This window comes from Apium graveolens, chromosome 3 (assembly GCF_009905375.1).
Source record: "Apium graveolens cultivar Ventura chromosome 3, ASM990537v1, whole genome shotgun sequence".
NCBI classification, from domain to species: domain Eukaryota; kingdom Viridiplantae; phylum Streptophyta; class Magnoliopsida; order Apiales; family Apiaceae; genus Apium; species Apium graveolens.
The window spans coordinates 71,839,178-71,861,831 of NC_133649.1; positions in this window are offsets into that span (position 1 = coordinate 71,839,178).

The window sequence follows — 22,654 nt, forward strand, 5'->3', positions numbered from 1 at the left end:
GTATACGCAAATACCTTATCTCTAGCATAGGTATTATGCAACGAATAAGCATTTGAACCAACAGATATATAAATCAAGAATACGAAACAGGCATGCATATATACCATATCACATGCTACAATATATCGCAAGAATTTGCTAAATAAACCAACATGCATCTATCGCAAGATAATGCATATACAAGTGTATACATCACAACAACAGTATAACGGATAGAATACTTGCCTGAGTGCTCCCAGATAGACTTACGCTTAGAGTGGGTCCGATAACCTATGAACAACAACATAAGTCGGGAATTAAAACCCCGGTCGCTTTAAGAAACTAGGACTTTAACCATTTAGAGTCCTAATGTTCGCTTTCCGCGCTTAACGGTTTACTTAAGTCGCTCGAGTACTCTCGGCTCCACCATTTTTAATAAATTAACCATTAAGGGTTTTATGGAGATTTCTTTCGCGAGTACCTTACCAACTACCTAATCCACCTTACATAATTGTTTCATACTCCAATTAGTCCTTTAAGGTCCTTTAACCAAGGTTTCAAAGTAAGGCGAGGGGAAATGTTTTCGTTCGCGAAACGCCGTTACTTAAAACGGTCGTTTTTCCTAAACCGTACATCGGAATCAAACGGAACTACATATCAAAACGAAGCTCGTAACATGAGCTATCTAAACATGGCAGTGGTCATAATCTAGCAGTGGGTTCTCGGGTCCTAATGTTATGCACAAAAACAGTCCAAAGAAAATCGGACATTACGACGGCTATGTTTACGCGATTTCCCAAAATTTTACCAACCAATTCAACCACCAATCAATCCCAATTCACAACCCAATCAAAACTCCATCCATACTTATCATAACAGCCCCAACAACTCAACATTAACAATTTATACTATTCTTTATCATGAATTTAAACTACACTTAAGTTCATTAATCAACAACCAAGATTTACAACTCCAAAACAACCCAAAACCAACTAATCTCTACATACACAACCATCAAGCCTCTCATGAACTATATTACTCATATTATGCTCTTAACATTCAATAACAAATCTTGGTTAAGAGATTATACCTTCCTTGAAGCTTTTAATCCATGAAAGATCCTTGGAATGTCCATGGAAGCCTTAATATATGCTTAAGCTACCTTGACCCTTGCAAATAAAATCAAGAATCACAAATTTGTTCTGAAAGTTACTATTCACCCTAAACTAAAATGATTTGTTTGAGATAGAAAACCTTTGATTCAAGCACTCAAACTACTTGCTCTTCTTAGTTATGAAATATAGGATCCAAAGAAACAAACCTTATAATTTTCCATGGAGTATAGCTTGTGTTTTGAATTTCTAATTCACCATTTTGGTGAAAAAATTCGAAATGAAGAAGATGAAAAGGGGGGAGAGAGAAGCTTGCTTTGGTTTCTTGATCTTTGTGCATAAAAGCTTGGTGATATCCTTTTGTTTTGTTAATTACCTTTTAACCATGGTAAAATTTGTGTGGCTTGAAATCAACAAACAATACCTTCCCTTTGGTCATGCTTATGTCATCCTCCTATGTCATCTTCCCACACTTGTCATCTTCTGTTGGTGTGGTGACATCATCATCACTAACCTCTTTGATTACTCTTAATTACTTGGCTAATGACCGCTGATCTGTTATACGGTTCACTTAACTTTCGTTCTCGTTTATCGTTTGAGGGATCATACCCGGATCTTATTACTTGGGTTCCCTTAACCTTTCTCAATACATTATATTCCTTTTATGATCCTCTCTTATAATCCTTGAATTAAATCCTTTTAATCATGTTACCTTATACTCAATTCTCTCCGTATCTAGTGGTTCCGGGAAAAATCAAAGTGTTCGGAATTGGATTCTGACGATCTTTACATACACTTATATCCCATATAAAGTACTAATAAAATCTCAGAATATCCATATCAGAACCCCTACATAGTGTGGCATGAAAAGTTTTCCTCGTTCAGCAAAAACACTATTCATAAGGGTTTCAAAATTTCTCAAAATGGGGTTATTACAGTCTCCCCTCCTTAAAAGGATTCCGTCCCGGAATCAAATAGAAAACAATGGGGATACTTTCTTAGCATTACATTTTCTAACTCTCCAAGTAAATTTTCCCACATTGTGGTTCTTCCATCAAACTCCGAATAGTTTGATAACCCTTCTCCAAAGCACTTGTTCCCTTTTCACTCTATAACCCTTCCTGGTTGCTCCATATAGGTTACGTCGGGTTACATATCTATGCGCTCATATGCCTCTATTTATCTGGCATCTGAATTTCACTTCCTTAACATTGATACGTGAAACACGTTACGACCTGCTACATGTTCGGGGTTGGGGCTAGCTCATATGCTAACTTCCCAAACGTCTTAATATATCCAAGGGTCCAACAAATTGTAGACTTAGCTTTCCTTCCTTTCCGAACCTCATCAATCCTTTCCAAGGGATACCTATAACATTATAGGTCCCCTATTTCATACTCTTTGTCCTTTCGTGTCAAATCAACATACTTATCATGTCCTCTTGGGCTACTACCAGCCGTCCTCTGATTAGATCTATCATACCCTTGGTCCTTTGGACTACTGCAGGTCCGAGCATCTTGCGCTCTACAACTTCATCCTAACATAAGGGAGATCGACATTGTCTTCCTTCAAGGATCTCATAAGGCGACATCTCGATAATGACATATGATCTATTGTCGTAAGATAACTCAATCCGAATTAAGTGATCATTCCAAATTCTTTCAAGTCTATTACACAGACTCTCATCATAGCTTTCCAATCATTAGAGCTCTTGCTTCTCAATACCCATTCTTTTCCAGTTCGTAATCGCTATCACCTTCCGTTCCTAATATTATACTGGTTATACTTTTGCTCGTTATCCGTTCTATAACCTTTTAATAACCACGTCAACCTTAGTATCACGAACGTGTTCCCATTCCACATACTACCACCACTTTATTACTCCTTTTTCAGTTGTTTCTATTTTCCGGAATTTGATCAATCAAATAGAAGTAAAGGAATTTGTTGAGAGATCACTATGATCACGAACACTTGTCCTATTGCATAGTTAGTACAGAAGGTGGCCAGCCTTTAGTACTTGACAAGCAATTAAACAATAGATGGTATCCTACTAGGCTTCTATCACACAGATAGATAGTCATTCGGCAATACCTCCCCTTTCTGGAAGGGTTGTTCTTCTCAGATTACATGAAATGAAAAGAAGAGAAAAGAACGAACTGAAGAGAATTGTATATTCATAAAAAAATTTATTGCCATAAAATATCTGGCTTGGAATCTACCTCTGAACTATAGAGGTTTGTCATAGAAGAACAAAACATATATGTATTTATATCAACAACAAGTATTATAGCATCGCATTTCACGTGCCTAAATATTTTCGCTATCCCGTCCATCATTCTATGGACCCACACTCTTCCTCGAGCTTATACATAATCACCTTTGAAACTCCCTTGATATCGAAAATCGAATCTGGGATCTCATTCTAGACATCATCGTTAATAGAATTCTATGCTTGCACCGCAACCTTCCTCATATAGTAATACGACTCTCTTTTTATAAGAGGGAATAAATATTCAATAGGTAGATACTCTACTTAATTAGTCTATCAATGATAACTTATACACTACCACTACCCGATTAGTGGTACTCAATCTCAACACCCATTCCAATACAACTCTCACGGTTGTAACCAGCTCATTACTTGCAGAATCATTGCTGCCTTACTATGGTCCACAACTGAACTACTGTCATCATTCACTTTCCATGAAATCTTAATATTTAACCATACAGAGTCCATATATGTCGTATCTAATTCTTCTAAGGAGTTAACATAATCACCATTCTTGATTCATGGAGTACACTCCTGATTTTGACATACATACATGACATGAAGCAGATAAAATTGCAGAAGAGTTTCGCTCAAAGCAACGATAGCAGGTTAATACCATTCTAAATCATATGCCTTAAATAGAAGACTTACTCAAAGGTTCGTCTAGTCCTTTTGGAAACATGGTCCTGGCTTATCCCAAGATAGGACCTCCTAAGATAGATAGCCCGTTCATGGCGATTACACGAATTAAACCTTTACCAACTACTATTACGGTTGGGTATTGCACAGTCATCAGAAGGAATGTCAATCATCCAAACCATAATTCAACCTTCACATTTTTAACCATCATCACTGTTTTCTTTTGGCACACGCGCCTATAATTATCCACTTACCTTTAAAGTGTCGGCCACCTCTTTGGCCTTTCCTGATAGTAAAATTTCCTTACAGTCAATGTCATTTTAACCACCTCCAAATAAATTTTCTACCTTATTTCCGATCACTGCTTGAGTGAAGATGTTTTCCTTAAAATCAGATGGGAAAAAAAATATCACCATTTTTCCATAAGTTATTGCCTCAGTCTTTAGAGGCTAATCACTGTCGAGACTGACTCTCAATCATACTTAGAACATCTTTTATCTTAAGTCCTAATTGCCCTGAACAATTTCGACCATTACTGGTTCGATCCATACTTTCTCGTGGTTTAACACGTGCCCCACTTGGCATCATTATAATTACGTCATATTTCCTTTATCCACATTTTTATTCCTGAGAATTTTGAATATTACCTTTCTCCTTGGAAACCTCTAAGGTTATCCTTCAATCGTTCCTCCTGTGTTCCCTAAATACAGGGCATATCAAAATACCATTTACTATTACTAGAACCATTGTCTATATATTTCTGAAAATTTCTCCACTAATTCTTAAAGGTTATTGTTACCTTAACCCTTTCCAAATCATACTGTCAAAACTCATACCGTCCCTATTAAGGGTGAAATGCAAACCTTTATGCATTCCCCTAGGGTTCATTTTAAGTTACCGATGTTCTAGCCTTAATTCCACCTTTAAAAGGTACCTGCATCCTTCTATGGATAACCCAAGTCATATATCCCTGATAAGGGTGTCCTATTCAATCATTCCCACCTCGATAGTCTATACCTAACTTCATAATAACATCCTTATTCAAATTGAGGTCAATCCATATGGCCTCCAAAAGATAACAATGGTCATCCGCTTTTCTTTCCTGATTTGGTAATGATAACATGGATGTTCTGGAAGATATTGGTCATGTTCAACGTGAACCTCTTCTTAATAATTCCTTATTTACTTTTGTTGTTTATCTCCACAGTCATCTCAATGTTGGGATATCTCTCATACCTGGCGTCTCCCTTTCTGGGTATCGAGCCACCGGTCTTACATTTCACATTATTGAAGGTCACTTCCTTCATCCAATTTTTTTTTCCTGATTTCTTACTTTCTTGTCTCCTCAGTCTATCCGTGTCTCAATATTTATCCTTCGAACTATCTCAAGGTTTCCTCGAATCCTCCCAACTTAAAGGGGGTACAATATATGTATCTCTTATGCCTTCAACCATCAATTTTAACTCATGGTGGATCATCATCATCCTGACGATTACATACTTTTCTATTTCTATTGCTATGAGTCTTTAGGGTTTCCTCATACCCGACTCCCTTATCATACCTCAAACTCTTTTGCCTTTATATCCCTTTCCACTTCAGTCCCTTTTTATTTCCCTTTCTCTTATCATTATTTCATGAACCAACACAACATAAGCATTGATTTCAAACATCCCGTCATTCCGGATTCGTGTCCTTAGAACGAATCTTGACAACTTTTACAACTTAAATTCACAATTCATCATACTCGTCTGCCTTTGTTCTGGCTCTAAAGCTTTTACACTCTTTCCATAACCTTGGGAATTACTTTCTCGAAAACAATTGGCTGAACTTTAATCAGTTTATCATAACCTCTGGCTCCGTACCTTTCTTGGTCTTTCACCAGCGGGTGGCCTCTCTCTTAGGAGGGTAAGTGACAAAAACAGTCCTTTGTGGTTCGTCAATCATTTAGAATCTCAAATGATTCCTATATTTCCTTTAGCCAGGCTCTTGCCTCGACTAGGTCAACTTGTTCCTTGGAACTCTGAGAGCTTAACGCTTTAAAGGTCATGAAAGAATTTCCTGCCGCATTGTCCCCTCAGGGTGGTGGTTGGGGATAATAGTCTAAGTTCTCTTTAGACAGGTCCATGAATTGCCATATTGGAGTACCGTCTCGGGTCTCCTTTCCTTACTCGACTTTCCATTTCCTTAGTATGGAATGTTTCATCCTTCTCCCATACTTGGGGTTATCTTGTACGTTAAAATCCTCATTTTCCACTTCATTACGTTATGGGTTCCTTCTATCTTGATGGCGTCCTCCCTGACTATCACATTCAGGGTTTGCTCTAACTCTTATTCCTCAAATTAGCTTTCATCTAAGATTTCATCTTTAAGCTCTTAAACATTTGGAACCCCAAATTCTATAGGAATACCTCATTATTCCCTTACCATCTTTCTCGATATTAATCTTTTATCTAATTGTTGGCTCTCTGCCTTCATTCATAACTTTTTCTGGCACAATATGATCTTTTCCAATAATTCGAGCTGTATTGCAATCTCAAACAGCTTTTCGGTACCGGCTCCGGTTACCTTCACTTTTATTTCCATTTTCTCAAAATCTCTTATAAACTCTCCAAAAGACATTATCATCTTGAGTCTCTCCTTTTTACTAAGGGCATCAGCCACCATATTGGCTTTCCCCGAATGATAAAGAATCTCCCAATCATTATTCTTGATTAGCTCTAACTGCCTCCTCTGGCATATATTGAGCTCTTTCTACGTAAAAAGGTACTAGAGCTCCTATGGTTTGTGTAAATCTTACACTTCTCTCCATACAAGTAGTGCCTCCAATCTTTAGGGTAAAACTATTGCCACGAGCCTAAGCTCATGGGCGGTGATATCAAATTTCATATTACCTTAATTGTCTTGACGCAGACGCGATTATCTTGCTGTGCTAAGAAGCACCCTAATTCCTTATGTGAAGCGTCACTTACAAATCACAAAATCTCCTTTTTCATCCGGCAATGCCAGCATAGGGGCCATCACCAACCTCTGCTTCAGTTCTTGAAAGCTGTTCTCGCATTTCTCTGTCCATTCGAACTTCTCAGTCTTACGAGTAAGCCGCGTTAAAGGGGTTACTATCTTTACAAACTTGAACGAACCTCCGGTAGTGACCGGCCAATCCTACCTCTGGTAGTCGACCTAACCATGGTCATCAATTCATCAGTGGTCCTTTATCCAATCTTGTCAGGATCCTCCATGGGATCCTCCTCAACAACTATCCCTCTAGGACAACATCCTCAACCGCTACATCCTCAATATCAACATCATCCGGTCCCGCGTTAGGATGCTCTATCGGATCCATAATCTGATCCCCAATAAATAATAAAACATCATCGCGTTGATGTTCCTCAACTTCAGGGTTCAGAGTCCCGCTACCATATACGATAACGAACTACGCTTCTATCGCTACATTTATAAGGGTTCCCATAAGGGTTTTAACTGTCAGTACTACGTTAGGTAGTCCGACTATGAACTTGGCAAGAGTTCTTATTATCTTAGTGAACTTATTATCTTAACGTCCCATCATCTCTGAGGTTTATAACGCTTAGCTCTGATACCATTTCTGTAACACCCCCAGATCCGGGGTCGGGGATCCGGGTCGTCACGAGTTCCATTTCCCTTAATAACACCCAATCTTAATAATTACTCAACTACTCTGTACTGTGACCCCATAATAAACACACACACCACACGTTATAGTCTCAGAGATGAACATCCAAAAATAACCACAAGTCATTTTATTCCACAATTATCTGCCAATACACCTTAAAAGGTTTTCTGAATAAATTTACATTTCTTTGCCATTATTACAATTCATAAATATAAATAAATCTGGTCCATCAAAAGTTGAAAGCCTAGCCTATTGGTAGTTCCTACCTCAGCTACGGCGGCATCAATGCTTCTAGAAAACTGCGGAACGTCTCCTAATCGCTTGCGAATCGGGAGCTTGGTTCTGTTCATCTTTTCTATCTGTTGTTGTGTGATGAAAGAAGAAAGCAAGGGTGAGCAGCAAGCCCACCAAAATAATATGTATAATGATTAATAGTATATGAGTCTACTCATAATACTCATGAAAATCTTGGTCAAAAGAAATGAACCAAGTTTGATATCTTAATGCGATGAAGTCGCAAAATATTCAGTATATATACATATATACTTTTCAAAATGATGGAAGTCCTCTTCCATGCATAATATACACAAAGTCCCATTGTATAACTGTATAAAAATATCGTTGCAAGGTGATCTCATATATCTAACCTTGTCTCAACGTTTTTCTGAAAATCTTTGTCATTCATAAGACAATTATTAATTAGATATAAGTTTAAAAGATGAAGTTACCAAATACTTCGCTACACTTATATCATTCCCAAATACTACTTGAACTACCACCGTTCAAGTTATAATCAATTTCAAAAGTTCATCCCACTGATGAGACCACAAGATAAGACTTGAATAGATTCAATCTTTGAAATATTATTGAATGAAAAAGTTATGAGATACTTTATTTAGCCCCGATATATATATATATCCACATATATATATCCCTTTAAACATTTCCTGGAACCTCTGTTATGCAAAGTATGAACAGAGTTTAAAACATCCAATGAATTTTGGAAAGGAAAAGAATTTTGGCATAAACCCGATATCTCGCTGATCAGGCAAAGATACCAATAAGTAACCTTTTCTACTAGTAGATGGACGAATTCCCCACTGGTCATCACCCTGGTCATAATTAAGACCTATGCTGGACTGCCACTCAGCCACCTATGCATTTGATGGACTCCCACTGAGCCACTTACACAATAATAGACCGTACCTCGGCCTGTCGCTTATGCCGACTCAATGAGAGGGGCTTACTTCCCGAACTTTGGGCAAGTAATCAATTCATTTACCAAATCTGCAACCTTGTTGCGAATATAAAATACACCACAGAGCCGGATTTCCCAGGTTTTTGAGCGGGTATTTAAATCCCCTTTAAAAAGGAAGATCTTAAATATAAAAATGAGTTTTGGGATCCGCTCTGACTTTTAAAAACCATTTTGAAGACTCGAAAACACTTTAAAGAGTGTTTGGAGTAAGGCTGATTTAATGAAGTAAATCAGTCCCCAGAATATTAGAAAATATCTGAATATTATTAATTAAATAATATTCCCATGAAGAATAGTCTTTATAAAAATAATTGAAGTAGAAGTATTAAAATTTATACTTGAAACGAGTATTAAATAACCAAAGATATACTTATATGAAAGTATTATCTTTATTTGAATAATCGAAAATAAGTTTGATTATTAACACCTTATTCTTTAATAAATAAAGAATATATTTCAGCAAATAATCGGAGTCATAGATCCTCAAATGAATATTCAATTAATATTCAATAAATAAAATAAACTGAGTCATAATACCTCGAATGAATATTATAAATAATATTCATTAAATAAAATAAAGGAGTCATAAGTCCTCCGATGAATATTCAAATCATATTGAAATAATAAAATAAACTGAGTCATAACCCTCGAATGAATATTCAAATAATATTCATTAAATAATATAAAAGAGTCTTAAGTCCTCGAATGAATATTCAAAATAATATTCATTAAATAATATAAAGGAGTCATACGCCTTCGAATAATATTCGAAATAATACTCGATAATAAAATAAAGTTTAAAGTTATCGAATAAACCTTATTCGATTAATAGTTTGGAAAAACTATAACCATATATATATATAAATATATATATATATATATATATCCATATCCATATAAACTCTACTCGGGATCCTCGACTCCCGGTTTTAGAAAATATTTTCACCTTTGGGTCCTTATACTAAGGGTGTATGCAAGATACCGCTATCCTCTAGCATAGGTATTATCAACTGAACCAACAGATATATATTTCAAGAATATGAAACAGGCATGCATATATACCATATCACATGCTACAATATATCGCAAGAATTTGCTAAATAACCAACATGCATCTATCGCAAGATAATGCATATACAAGTGTATACATCACAACAACAGTATAACGGATAGAATACTTGCCTGAGTGCTCCCAGATAGACTTACGCTTAGAGTGGGTCCGATAACCTATGAACAACAACATAAGTCGGAATTAAACCCCGGTCGCTTAAGAAACTAGACTTTAACCATTTAGAGTCCTAATGTTCGCTTTCGCGCTTAACGGTTTACTTAAGTCGCTCGAGTACTCTCGGCTCCACCATTTTTAATAAATTAACCATTAAGGGTTTTATGGAGATTCTTTCGCGAGTACCTTACCAACTACCTAATCCACCTTACATAATTGTTTCATACTCCAATTAGTCCTTTAAGGTCTTTAACCAAGGTTTCAAAGTAAGGCGAGGGGAAATGTTTCGTTCGCGAAACGCCGTTACTTAAAACGGTCGTTTTTCCTAAACCGTACATCGGAATCAAACGAACTACATATCAAAACGAAGCTCGTAACATGAGCTATCTAAACATGGCAGTGGTCATAATCTAGCAGTGGGTTCTCGGGTCCTAATGTTATGCACAAAAACAGTCCAAAGAAAATCGGACATTACGACGGCTATGTTTACGCGATTTCCCAAAATTTTACCAACCAATTCAACCACCAATCAATCCCAATTCACAACCCAATCAAAACTCCATCCATACTTTATCATAACAGCCCCAACAACTCAACATTAACAATTTATACTATTCTTTATCATGAATTTAAACTACACTTAAGTTCATTAATCAACAACCAAGATTTACAACTCCAAAAACAACCCAAAACCAACTAATCTCTACATACACAACCATCAAGCCTCTCATGAACTATATTACTCATATTATGCTCTTAACATTCAATAACAAATCTTGGTTAAGAGATTATACCTTCCTTGAAGCTTTTAATCCATGAAAGATCCTTGGAATGTCCATGGAAGCCTTAATATATGCTTAAGCTACCTTGACCTTGCAAATAAAATCAAGAATCACAAATTTGTTCTTGAAAGTTACTATTCACCCTAAACTAAAATGATTTGTTTGAGATAGAAAACCTTTGATTCAAGCACTCAAACTACTTGCTCTTCTTAGTTATGAAATATAGGATCCAAAGAAACAAACCTTATAATTTTCCATGGAGTATAGCTTGTGTTTTGAATTTCTAATTCACCATTTTGGTGAAAAATTCGAAATGAAGAAGATGAAAAGGGGGGAGAGAGAAGCTTGCTTTGGTTTCTTGATCTTTGTGCATAAAAAGCTTGGTTGATATCCTTTTGTTTTGTTAATTACCTTTTAACCATGGTAAAATTTGTGTGGCTTGAAATCAACCAACAATACCTTCCCTTTGGTCATGCTTATGTCATCCTCCTATGTCATCTTCCCACACTTGTCATCTTCTTGTTGGTGTGGTGACATCATCATCACTAACCTCTTTGATTAGCTCTTAATTACTTGGCTAATGACCGCTGATCTGTTATACGGTTCACTTAACTTTCGTTCTCGTTTATCGTTTGAGGGATCATACCCGGGATCTTATTACTTGGGTTCCCTTAACCTTTCTCAATACATTATATTCCTTTTATGATCCTCTCTTATAATCCTTGAATTTAAATCCTTTTAATCATGTTACCTTATACTCAATTCTCTCCGTATCTAGTGGATTTCCGGGAAAAATCAAAGTGTTCGGAATTGGATTCTGACGATCTTTACATACACTTATATCCCATATAAAGTACTAATAAAATCTCAGAATATCCATATCAGAACCCCTACATAGTGTGGCATGAAAAGTTTTCTCGTTCAGCAAAAACACTATTCATAAGGGTTTCAAAATTTCTCAAAAATTGGGGTTATTACATACACCAACCCTGCAAGCAACAGCAAGGATATTTGATTTGAAGATGAAGGATGCTGTACAGAATTCGGAGGTGATAGCAGGTGCACTTTTACTCAATAATGTCAAAGCTAAAGTATTGATTGATTCGGGAGCAACAAGATCTTTCATATCAGAATCTTTTGTTGATAAGCTTCAATGTGAGAAAATGATTATGAGTGAGGTAGTAAATGTGGTAATTGCGAACCAAGAGAAGATTCCTGTGAATAAATTTTATCCAAAGTGTGAGATTGATATTTCGGGGTATAAGTTTTCAGCCGACTTGATACTCTTCAAGTTGGGAGAGTTTGACATAATTTTAGGAATGGATTGGTTAGGAGATAATAACGCTAAGATTAATTGTAAGACCAAGAGAGTGTATTTAAAGACGAAGAGTGGAGAGAAGGTAGTATTTAAGGGGCAGAGGCAAGAGCAACTATTTCTTACAATTGTTCAGGCTAAGAAGCTACTTAGAAAAGGTTGTGAGTCGTTCCTAGCTTATGTAGTGGATTCGGAAAAAGCCAGCCCCAGCATGGAAGATATCCCTGTAGTTAACGAGTTCCCGGATGTGTTTCCCAACGAAGTACCAGGCTTACCACCAGATCGACAAATCGAGTTCGAGATCAACCTTGCTCCAGGAACGGAACCAGTTTCAAAGGCCCCATATAGGATGGCACCAGCAGAAATGAAAGAGTTGGCGAGCCAGCACAAGAATTGTTGGATAAGGGAGTGATACGGCCAAGTGCGTCGCCATGGGGAGCACCTGTTCTGTTTGTAAAGAAGAAAGATGGGAGTATGCGTCTATGCATAGATTATCGGGAGTTGAATAATGTAACGATCAAGAACCGCTACCCGCTACCAAGGATAGATGACCTTTTTGATCAGTTGAAGGGAGCAAAATGCTTTTTAAAGATTGACTTGAGATCGGGATACCATCAATTAAAGATCAAAGAAGAAGATGTTCCCAAGACCGCATTCAGGACCAGATATGGGCATTATGAATTCCTAGTAATGCCGTTTGGACTGACCAACGCTCCGGCCGCATTTATGGATCTGATGAATCGGGTATTTAAGAAGTATTTGGATAAATTTGTCGTGGTATTTATTGATGACATCCTTATTTATTCTAAGTCGGAAGAAGAACATAAGCAGCACCTCTGGATAGCATTGGAGATACTCCGACAAGAGAAGTTGTATGCCAAGTTTACAAAATGTGAGTTTTGGTTAAAGGAGGTTCAATTTTTGGGGCATGTCATTGGAAATGAGGGAGTTAAAGTGGATCCGGCAAAGATTGAGGCAGTTATGAGTTGGGAGAGGCCAAAGACTCCTACGAAAGTGCAAATTTTTCTAGGATTGGTCGGATACTATAAAAGATTCGTCAAGGATTTCTCGAAGATCGCCACGCCATTGACCAAGTTAACCAGAAAGAATCAAAAGTTTGAATGGAGTGCAGAATGTGAAGATAGCTTTCAAGAGTTAAAGCAGAAGTTGGTAACAGCTCCGGTGTTGGTACTTCCAGATGATCAAGGGAACTTTGTAATATTCAGCGATGCTTCACATAAGGGTTTGGGTTGTGTGTTGATGCAACACAGTAAAGTGATCGCATATGCGTCAAGACAGTTGAAACCGCATGAGTTAAAGTACCCGACGCATGACTTGGAACTAGCTGCCATAGTGTTCGCACTTAAGATTTGGAGACATTACCTCTACGGAGAGAAGTGTGAAATCTACACGGATCACAAGAGTTTAAAGTACATTTTTACTCAGAAAGAGCTCAATATGAGGCAGAGGAGATGGCTGGAATTGATCAAGGACTATGACTGTTCGATAAATTACCATCCTGGAAAGGCGAATGTAGTGGTCGATGCTCTGAGTAGGAAGGAGAGACTGAATATGATGATAACATCAAAAGAGTTATCTGAAGAAATCGAAAGATTGGAATTGGAACTTTGTGCTTATGGAAAAGTCGAGGAAGTTTGTCGTGCAATGACCTTTCAGCCAACACTAGTGGAAAAGATAAAGAAGTGTCAAGAAGAAGTAATGGAGAAAGAGAAGAATCAGTTATCTGGAGAGGAGATTAATACTCAAAGGAATGAGCAAGGGATACTAAGGTTTTCATCCAGAATATGGATTCCTCATGTACTTGAATTAAAGAATGAGATCCTCCATGAAGCCCACAATTCGAAATTTTCAATCCACCCGGGAAGCACCAAGATGTATCGAGACTTAAAGAAGAACTTTTGATGGCCAAATATGAAGCGAGACGTGGCAGAATGGGTTGCGAAGTGCTATACTTGTCAGAAAGTGAAGGCAGAACATCAACAACCAAGCGGATTAATTCAGCCCTTGAAGATTCCAGAATGGAAATGAGAAAATATCGCTATGGACTTTATAGTAGGACTACCGCGAAAGAAATCCGGACATGATGCAATATGGGTTATAGTTGATCGTCTTACGAAGTCGGCGCATTTCCTTCCAATAAACGAGAAGTCGTCATTGGACAAGTTGGTTCATCTGTATGTGCGCGAAATCGTACTAAGGCATGGAGTACCCGTATCAATAGTTTCAGACAGAGATCCCCACTTTAACTCGAGATTCTGGAAGCAATTTCAGGAATGTCTTGGCACGAAGTTGAATATGAGCACGGCATACCACCCGCAGACTGATGGCCTGAGTGAAAGGACAATTCAAACAATTGAAGACATGTTGCGCAGTTGTGCAATCGATTTTGCAGGAAGTTGGGATGACCACTTGCCGTTGATTGAATTCTCTTATAACAACAGCTATCATTCCAGTATCGGCATGCCACCATACGAAGTTTTGTACGAGAGAAAATGTAGATCACCAACAAATTGGGATGAAGTAGGGGAAGGAAGAATTCTCGGCTCGGAATTGGTACAACAGTCGCATGACACAGTCAAGTTAATTCAGAAAAGGTTCCTTGCTGCTCAAGATAGACAGAGGAAGTATGCGGATCCAGCGCGTAAGGATGTTCAATTCCAAATTGGCGAAGCTGTGTTGCTGAAGGTGTCACCTAGAAAAGGGTTGATGCGATTTGGCAAAAAAGGGAAGTTAGCACCTAGATACATAGGTCCTTTTGAGATTTTGAGTCAAGTAGGAAAGGTGGCCTACGAGTTGGCCTTACCACCTCAGTATCAGCATGTGCATAATGTGTTCCATGTGTCGTTGCTTAAGAAGTACAATCCTGACGCTAGCCATGTGATAGAATATGAACCTGTAGAAATTCAGGCAGACCTGTCATTTGTGGAGCAACCGGTTAAAATACTCGACTGGCAAGTAAAGAGTCTTAGGAATAAGTCGGTAAAGATAGTGAAAGTGCTTTGGAGGAACCCTAATGTCGAAGAATCGACTTGGGAGTTAGAGTCTGATATGCGTTCCCGGTATCCTCATCTGTTCTCTTAGATTCTGGGGACAGAATCCCTATATATTCAATAATTGTACGTTTGTGTGAGTGCAAATTTCTGCATTATAAATTTGCTTTATGTAGTATATGATTTTTCAAAGCAAGAGTTTATTTAATTTCTTTATTTTTGATTTATAAGGAATATTCTAAGCCTTGGAAATTTTTTCTTTTAAAAGGTATTTTGTTCACAAATTTTGAAAATGATTTTATAAAGTCTCTAAAAATCCAAGTTATTTTATGGTATAAATTTTATAATTTTTGAACTTGTATTTTCTTTTATAAAAATAAATCATTATAAATGTTAGTTGTCATATTTTACAAATTACAAGAAAGCCCTTGCATGCAAACCACCCTCTCATTCTTTTCAAGGACAAAGAGGACAATTCCAACCCCACTAACTCTTATTTTTCTAGCCAATTTCCTTCTTTACCCTTGCATGCAAATTGAACCAAGTTCAAGTGGAAGGCTAATCATCTCAATTCCAAATTCCACTCACTTTTTCCAATACAAAAACCATAAAACAAGCAAAGACATGATCATTTCACTTCACTCACCACCACACTTTCTCCTCCCTCCCTCCTCCCTCTCTTACTCTCGGCTTTTAGCCGAAACCCCCCTCCCCATTTTTTTTTCTTCATTCCTCAACCAAGCTTCTACTATTTACACAAGTAAATGTTACTTCCCATACCATGATCACTCATATTTCAAAGAGTTTTGAGTAGAAAGTTTAAGTTTAAAGGTTGCATGTAAAGGTTTTAGTAAAACTCAAAATACAACCTTGATTCTTGTGAGTTTAGGGTTATTTTTGAGAGGACTACAAGGAATGGATAAGTGCCAAGTCTTGAGAAGGAAACTCTTGATGATTAAATGGCCCTTTCCATCCATTTCATTCGGCCATGACCATATGAGAGCCGAATGAATGGTCCTTGAGATCATTCTTGTTGTTTTGCTCAAATTTTGCATGTTTATGTGATAATTACTTGAATTTTGTGGTGAAAATTTGATAAAACTCCTTGCATGCTAAGTGATAATCTAGGTATAGCTCATGCTAGGCTTGCATGTCAATTTTATGGTCGAATATATGTAGAAAATGTGTTGTTTTGGTTTGCAAAATCCGAGGACATGCATGCATGTGGATTTCTCTTAGAATGTTGTAAGATTTTGATCATTTGGAAAGATTTTGTTAGTGAGCCTTAATTTCAGTAGGAATAATGTGTTAATATTGATTTATGCTTCTTGTTGCATGGTAATAATTCGTGGTTATCTTTTATAAAATGCATATCTTGTGTTTTCAAAAACTTAATGATTGGTGAGTTGAGAAATGTGATCTCTTTTGTTTTGCCATAATTGTACCTTAGGTAAGGATGATCTCACCCAAGGTTATTTTGAGAATAAGGGAGTTAGTTAAGTAGATTACCATGTATAAGTCTTAGTTTAAGTATTGGGATGTTGGTAGTTGAGTTTGTCAAGTCAAAACCTTGGAGTAATGAGAGTTATAGTTTCTGCAGAAAATCAGTTTAGTACCCTGAGGTTTAGAGTGAGTTTTGACCATGTCATTGATGTGCACTTTGAGGACCAAGCCACCAGAAGTTAGTATTGGGAGTTTATAAAAGGTTTTAGGAGTTGGTTGGAGGTTTGCATGTCTTTAAGTTAGGTGCACAAGTTGAATAACGAAATCTTTCCAGCAGGGGACAGTTTTGTTGCAACTTAGAAATAGGAAGATTTGACCATGTCATGGGTAGGCCCTCATTAGGCCCTATTGGGCCTTAGTTAGAGGGAGTGTCAGAGAAGTTTTTCCAACCATAGTTAATAGGATATGAGTCAGAACCATGTGTCACAAGTTAATTCAAGTCAGGGCGTTTTCTGCCCAGAAAAACAGGGGAACCTTGGACTTTTAGCTTAGGCCCAAGAAGGCCCAAGCCAGGCCCTTGAGCCACATCAAGTTTGTGAGATGCCCTTAGGTCAGGAGAGTCTTGTGTAAAAGTTTTGAAGGAAAACTTGTAGTTTAAGAGTTCCTAATGCACTGAAGAAACTATAGTTGTCATTCTGAAATTTGCACCAGTGAGCGCTTTCACTTATCACATAGTTTTAGAACACTTAGAAGTGAGTATTAGGTCGACCACCATAGTTGTAAGATGTTATAAGGTCAGTAGAGCTAAAGGCACAAGTGAGGGTCAATAGGTTTTGGATAATTTAGGAAAGGCACATCGAGTTAGGAAGCCAAAATTAGAAGACCTTGTCTAGTTTAGCGACCAAGTGACTTAAGATGTGAGTCGAGATCATCCAAGCCTAGTGTTGCATTATGGTATATATGGTGTTATTTGGTGTTAATATACAATATGTAAATATGTGGCTATGTGTGTACTTTTGTAATTTAAAAGTGAATATAAAATTAAGTGCGTATAGGCCTAAGTGCCATCCGTGTTTAATTTCAAGTTGTAAATAGGTTAAGATGGTAAGAATAGATTATAATGAGGATTATTATTATTATGTAGGATCTCGAGACGAGGGAAAACTTGCCATAAAGGTCGAGTGAAGCTCCAGTTGCTCCTACCAGTCAGACCAGACCAGCCTTTCTCAAGGCAAGTGATTCAACTTGACCTTCGTATTTACTATAAACAGTTCATATATATATTGATGCAATTGTCCTGAGTCATTTGATATGTTTTAAATCAAGCGTATCTTTCGTTTATCTTTGAATTATATAGAAATGTCATGAACCCTCGAGTATGTATTGCAAGTAGTTCAAAAGCCTTTTCGTGATAGTTAAATGCCATGATAAAATGAAGAGTTGATATATTACTTGATTGATCCTCTTGATTAACATGCTGATGATTCCTAAGTATTGATATCTCATCCTGATACTTGAATCCCTATAGAACCTTACCTTGAACCCTGAAAGTCAGAAACTTATCAAAGTGATCCCTCATTGATTGATACCCCTCTTTCTTATCCTAAAGCTTGACAACTCTGATATATCCTGAGCTAAAGAATCATTTCTTCATACCTTAACACCCATAGTATTCATGAAGCTTATCTTCTTGATGATCCAACACCTGTACCTTGACGAGAAGCCATTGCTTTAAGCCCAGTTTGGCATTACCCCTTTATATTATCCATTAGTCTCACTAAATTTTCCTGTCCAATTTCTGACATATGAAAACCTTTTGGTTACCCTAATAGAGTAAAATTTTGTAAATCATGGCCCTGAGATTTAGTACCATATTTCCCGTGTTTCGAGTTGATCTATAATCCCTTAATAAAAATGTTTACTGTTAAAAGAGATTTTGCTATAATTTGGCATCTGTTTTTGAAATAAATAAAATATGGGTTTTTAGTCCCAAAGGGGGATAAATGTTTTCCTTGAATAGTGGATCTGGACTGAGACGCGAGTCCTTTCCACACTTGTATTAGGCTTAAAAGTTGCCTAGGGATTCCCGTTAATGTTTTAGAACCCAGCGAGGTTCGGGATTACTTCGCGGCTGATCACCGGCTGTAATCTGTAGCGTCATAAAATGATTTTGATTAAGACATGATTTTAAAATTGTTTTGATACAAGCAAAATGATGCCATCTCACATAGTTTTATCTCTCGTTACCATTGGTTATGTCTTTCCATTATCATTCTTTAATGTATATCTCGATTTATGTTTTGTGTCGTACTGTTAGCACTTGTTGAGCATTTGGCTCACTCCTTGCTTTACCCTGATATTACAGCTAGCAGCTATGGTTAGATTCAAGCAGACTGCCCGTAAGACCTGTGATACTGATGTTTATGTTCGAGCTCAGGTAGAATAAGTAATAATAGTTTGTGTGAGGACTCGGTACTTTTAAACAGATGTAATAGTTGGTAATATTGGGCTGTTCCAAACCCTAAACTGTAAGATCTTGGAGTTGGTTGTGTATTCTTCTTTTAAAATGTTGTAATAGATATATTTAATTTGCTGTTTAAGTTGGGGGCGTGACAGATGTAGTGATCAAGGTCTTTTTTGGTAAAATCAGTAATTTTGACTCTGTCAATATTTCCATGCTCAACATGCTTTACATGCTAGTTACAGGTAAATTCTTTAATTTCAGTGATCTTGTTTTGTTTGAGTTAGGTTTTAAATTAGGAGAGTTAAATTATTATTCTAGATTTTTCATGATGTTAGCTAACCACCTCTCTGAGGAAATTGTACTTGAGAACCCAAAAAACAAATTAGATTGTTGGGTTCAAGAGAGAAGAATTATTGTAGATTTGAACAGGGAAAATCATCATAGAGAAGTGCCACTCTTTTATTTCCCTGTAATGGTAGCACCTTAGGTAAGTGAGGTAAGTTCATATATCCCTACTATTCCAACCTCACAAATTTCTTTGAATTCTAGTGTAGCAATGGCAACTGTGTCAATGACCCAACAATTGCCTACTCAAGCTACTAAATCATCAAAAATTTCAAAATCCAAATCAAAGAAAGCCCCCTCTGGTATCTCTCAAAAGATGCCAGTTGCAAAATCTACCACAACCAAAGAGAGGAGTGTGAAGGTGGGCAAGGTAGGTGAGGGACAAGGTGAACATAAAAGAAACCCTAAGAATAAGGATGGAGAGTTGAGTGGTTCCCGGCCTAGCCACACTGCAGTTTCCCAACAAACTGCAGTGATTAATAAGGATAAAAGCTCATTTCTAGTTGTATCCTCCAAAAAGATGTGGCTATTGAACAAAGCTCTCAGCCAAGAGCATAGGCCGAAAGGGTAAGGGACACTAGCTCACCCCAAATTTATGCCAGAAAGAAGAAATCCAAAACCCTTTGGGATGCACAGGGTTCACACACTATGCAAACTGGTGCTAAAGACACAATCACTGCACCTTCACAAATTCAGCTTGATGTGGCTCCAATAAATATGGAGTCACAACCAAAATCATTAGTTATAGAAGCACCTCAAACACCAAATTCTCCCACAAACTCTCTGGATGTGGACATGATCAACACATCAATTCTTGATTCCCCTTCTTTAACTTTGTTGGGGAAGCCAAAATCTATTGCAAGTGAGCATCATCTTTTGGACGAATTGTTGGCTCACTTGCCAATTCTTTCAGGAACAGTTGAATCATCTGTGCCCAAAATCTCATCAATCGGCACAGAGTCCACAATAGTTTCAATTCTAAGTTCATTCATTTTTACTCTCTCGATGGATATTGCTCGTCCGTCGAGTAGTGATTGTATCCCGACGGATAAGCTTAACAGCATTTATCCGTCGGATAGTCAAACTGCTAACCCGATGGATATTCCTCATCCGTCGGGTGTCTGTGCACAACTTCAAATTTCATCTATTATCTCTAGTACAGAAGACTTAGTGGTTGTATATTCACTCTTAGGATTGACGGAAGAGAGTGCTATGAGTGAGAGTCTGGGTTGCTCCCAGGAAAAAGGAGAAAAAAAGAGTGAAAATATGCAATCCGTTTCTTCAGGATTGGCAAAAGAGAGTGAGAGGAGTCCCACCTTAGATGGTGAAGGTAAGGGTGTGAGGGTGGGAAGCCAGGGTGAGACCCTGATGCAACAAAAGAGAGAACAAGGGAGAAATTCAGGTATATGAGCTATAAGGATGGATGTCATTGCTAGTGAGTCAATGAATGTCCAGGATGCGGACATGGAGGGACTATCTCAGCAACCTCAATCTGTTATAGATTCCACCTCCCTTGATGCTGAGGCATTTACTCACCCTGTTCCAGCTTATCAACTTCTAGCTGAACAGGGCAATGACAATGCAGAAAGGATGCTCAATTTGGTGCATACCACTCAGTCAATGCTAAGGGCTAAGGATGCCATCACAGCTTTGCCCTCTACAGCTGGTGATGTTGATTATGAGACTGGTGGTTCAGCAGATTTCTTTGGAGATGAAGGTGGAGATAGTGAAGAAGAGCCATTGGACATAGGGGGTGAAGTAGGTTCCAGTTCAAGATCAGGTATGCCATCGTGGGCATTTTCAAAACATTGTGATGAACACTACTTCAAGACAACCCTGATCCAATTTATAAATCAGATAAATTCTGCTCTTCAAACCACTACAAATGCCAACACCAAGAAGCTCCTTCAAGCACATCTTGCTTCTCTGCAACTACAACAGATTCAAGGCTTCCAACATGCTAGAGATGTCAACACCATCAAGGGTGATATTGATGAGATGAAAAAGGCTATTTCTGACAAGATAGACTCTAAGCTTCCAGAAGCTACAATGCTTGATATCAAGAGACAACTCAGGAAAAATTCTGATCTTTCTACAAAGATAGATGCCTTAGATACAAGAATGACAGCTATGGAAGCATCTCTAACAACCATTCATCTTCATCAAGCTCAACAAACAGACTTGCTTCAGAAACTGGTGGCTACACAAACCTCCTCCTCTACTCAACTTGATAATAACAAAAAGGTGGAGAAATGACCAAGTGAGGGGGAGAAGCTTCAAATTCAAATCAGTAAAGTAATTGTGCCTACAATTGCTTTCACCAAGCCACCAGTTACAGACAGTATTAATTTGATCAATGAAGCAACAGCCAATTTAAGAGCATCTGAAAAGGAGCAGCTGAAACCAATCAACTGGGAGAAGATTGATAAGGACATACAAAAGAAGTTAGGGTTGGTAAAGAAGCCAGAAAAGTCAGCCATTCATCACTCTCAAGTCAGACAAATCTCTGTGAATGAAATGAGTATGAACTATCTGGAAAGGGGACAACCATCCTGCATCAAATCTCTAAAGGCTGAAATAATTCTGAAGCCAAGGGTAAACTATCCAAAATCATCATTAAAGAACCCTTTGGATACAGTGTATGAGACACCTAATCCTGATGAGAAGAAACTGTTATCAAGGTCAATTGCCTTCTACAAGGATCCAGCTGATTCAGCTTCAAAAAGGAGGATTGCTAAAGTTTTCAGGAATGGGAAAGAAATTTGTGTGCTGGCTGGTCACCCTCAATTTGCTCAAACAAAGAGAGAAGAAAAGGCAAGATTAAAGCAGGAAAAGAAGCAAGCTATTCTAGAAGCTAAAAAGGCTAAACAAAAGAAAGAGCAAGCTGCTATCTTGGCCAAGCTACAAGCTGTGAAACCAACATAACATATTCCTAATCAGCCATCTGAAATCACTGAATCTCAAGATCCAAAGAAGCTAGTTGAATCACAATAGAAGAAATCTCAGAGATACAAGGAATTAGCCAAAAGAACCAAAAGGAAATTGGACTTTGTTGGTAAGGAATTGGAGAATCAGTTTCCCAAGGAATCCACTCCAACTACAACTCAAGCATCAAAACCCTCTGTGATATTTGAAGACATCAAGGTGGTGGATCCTTACAGAA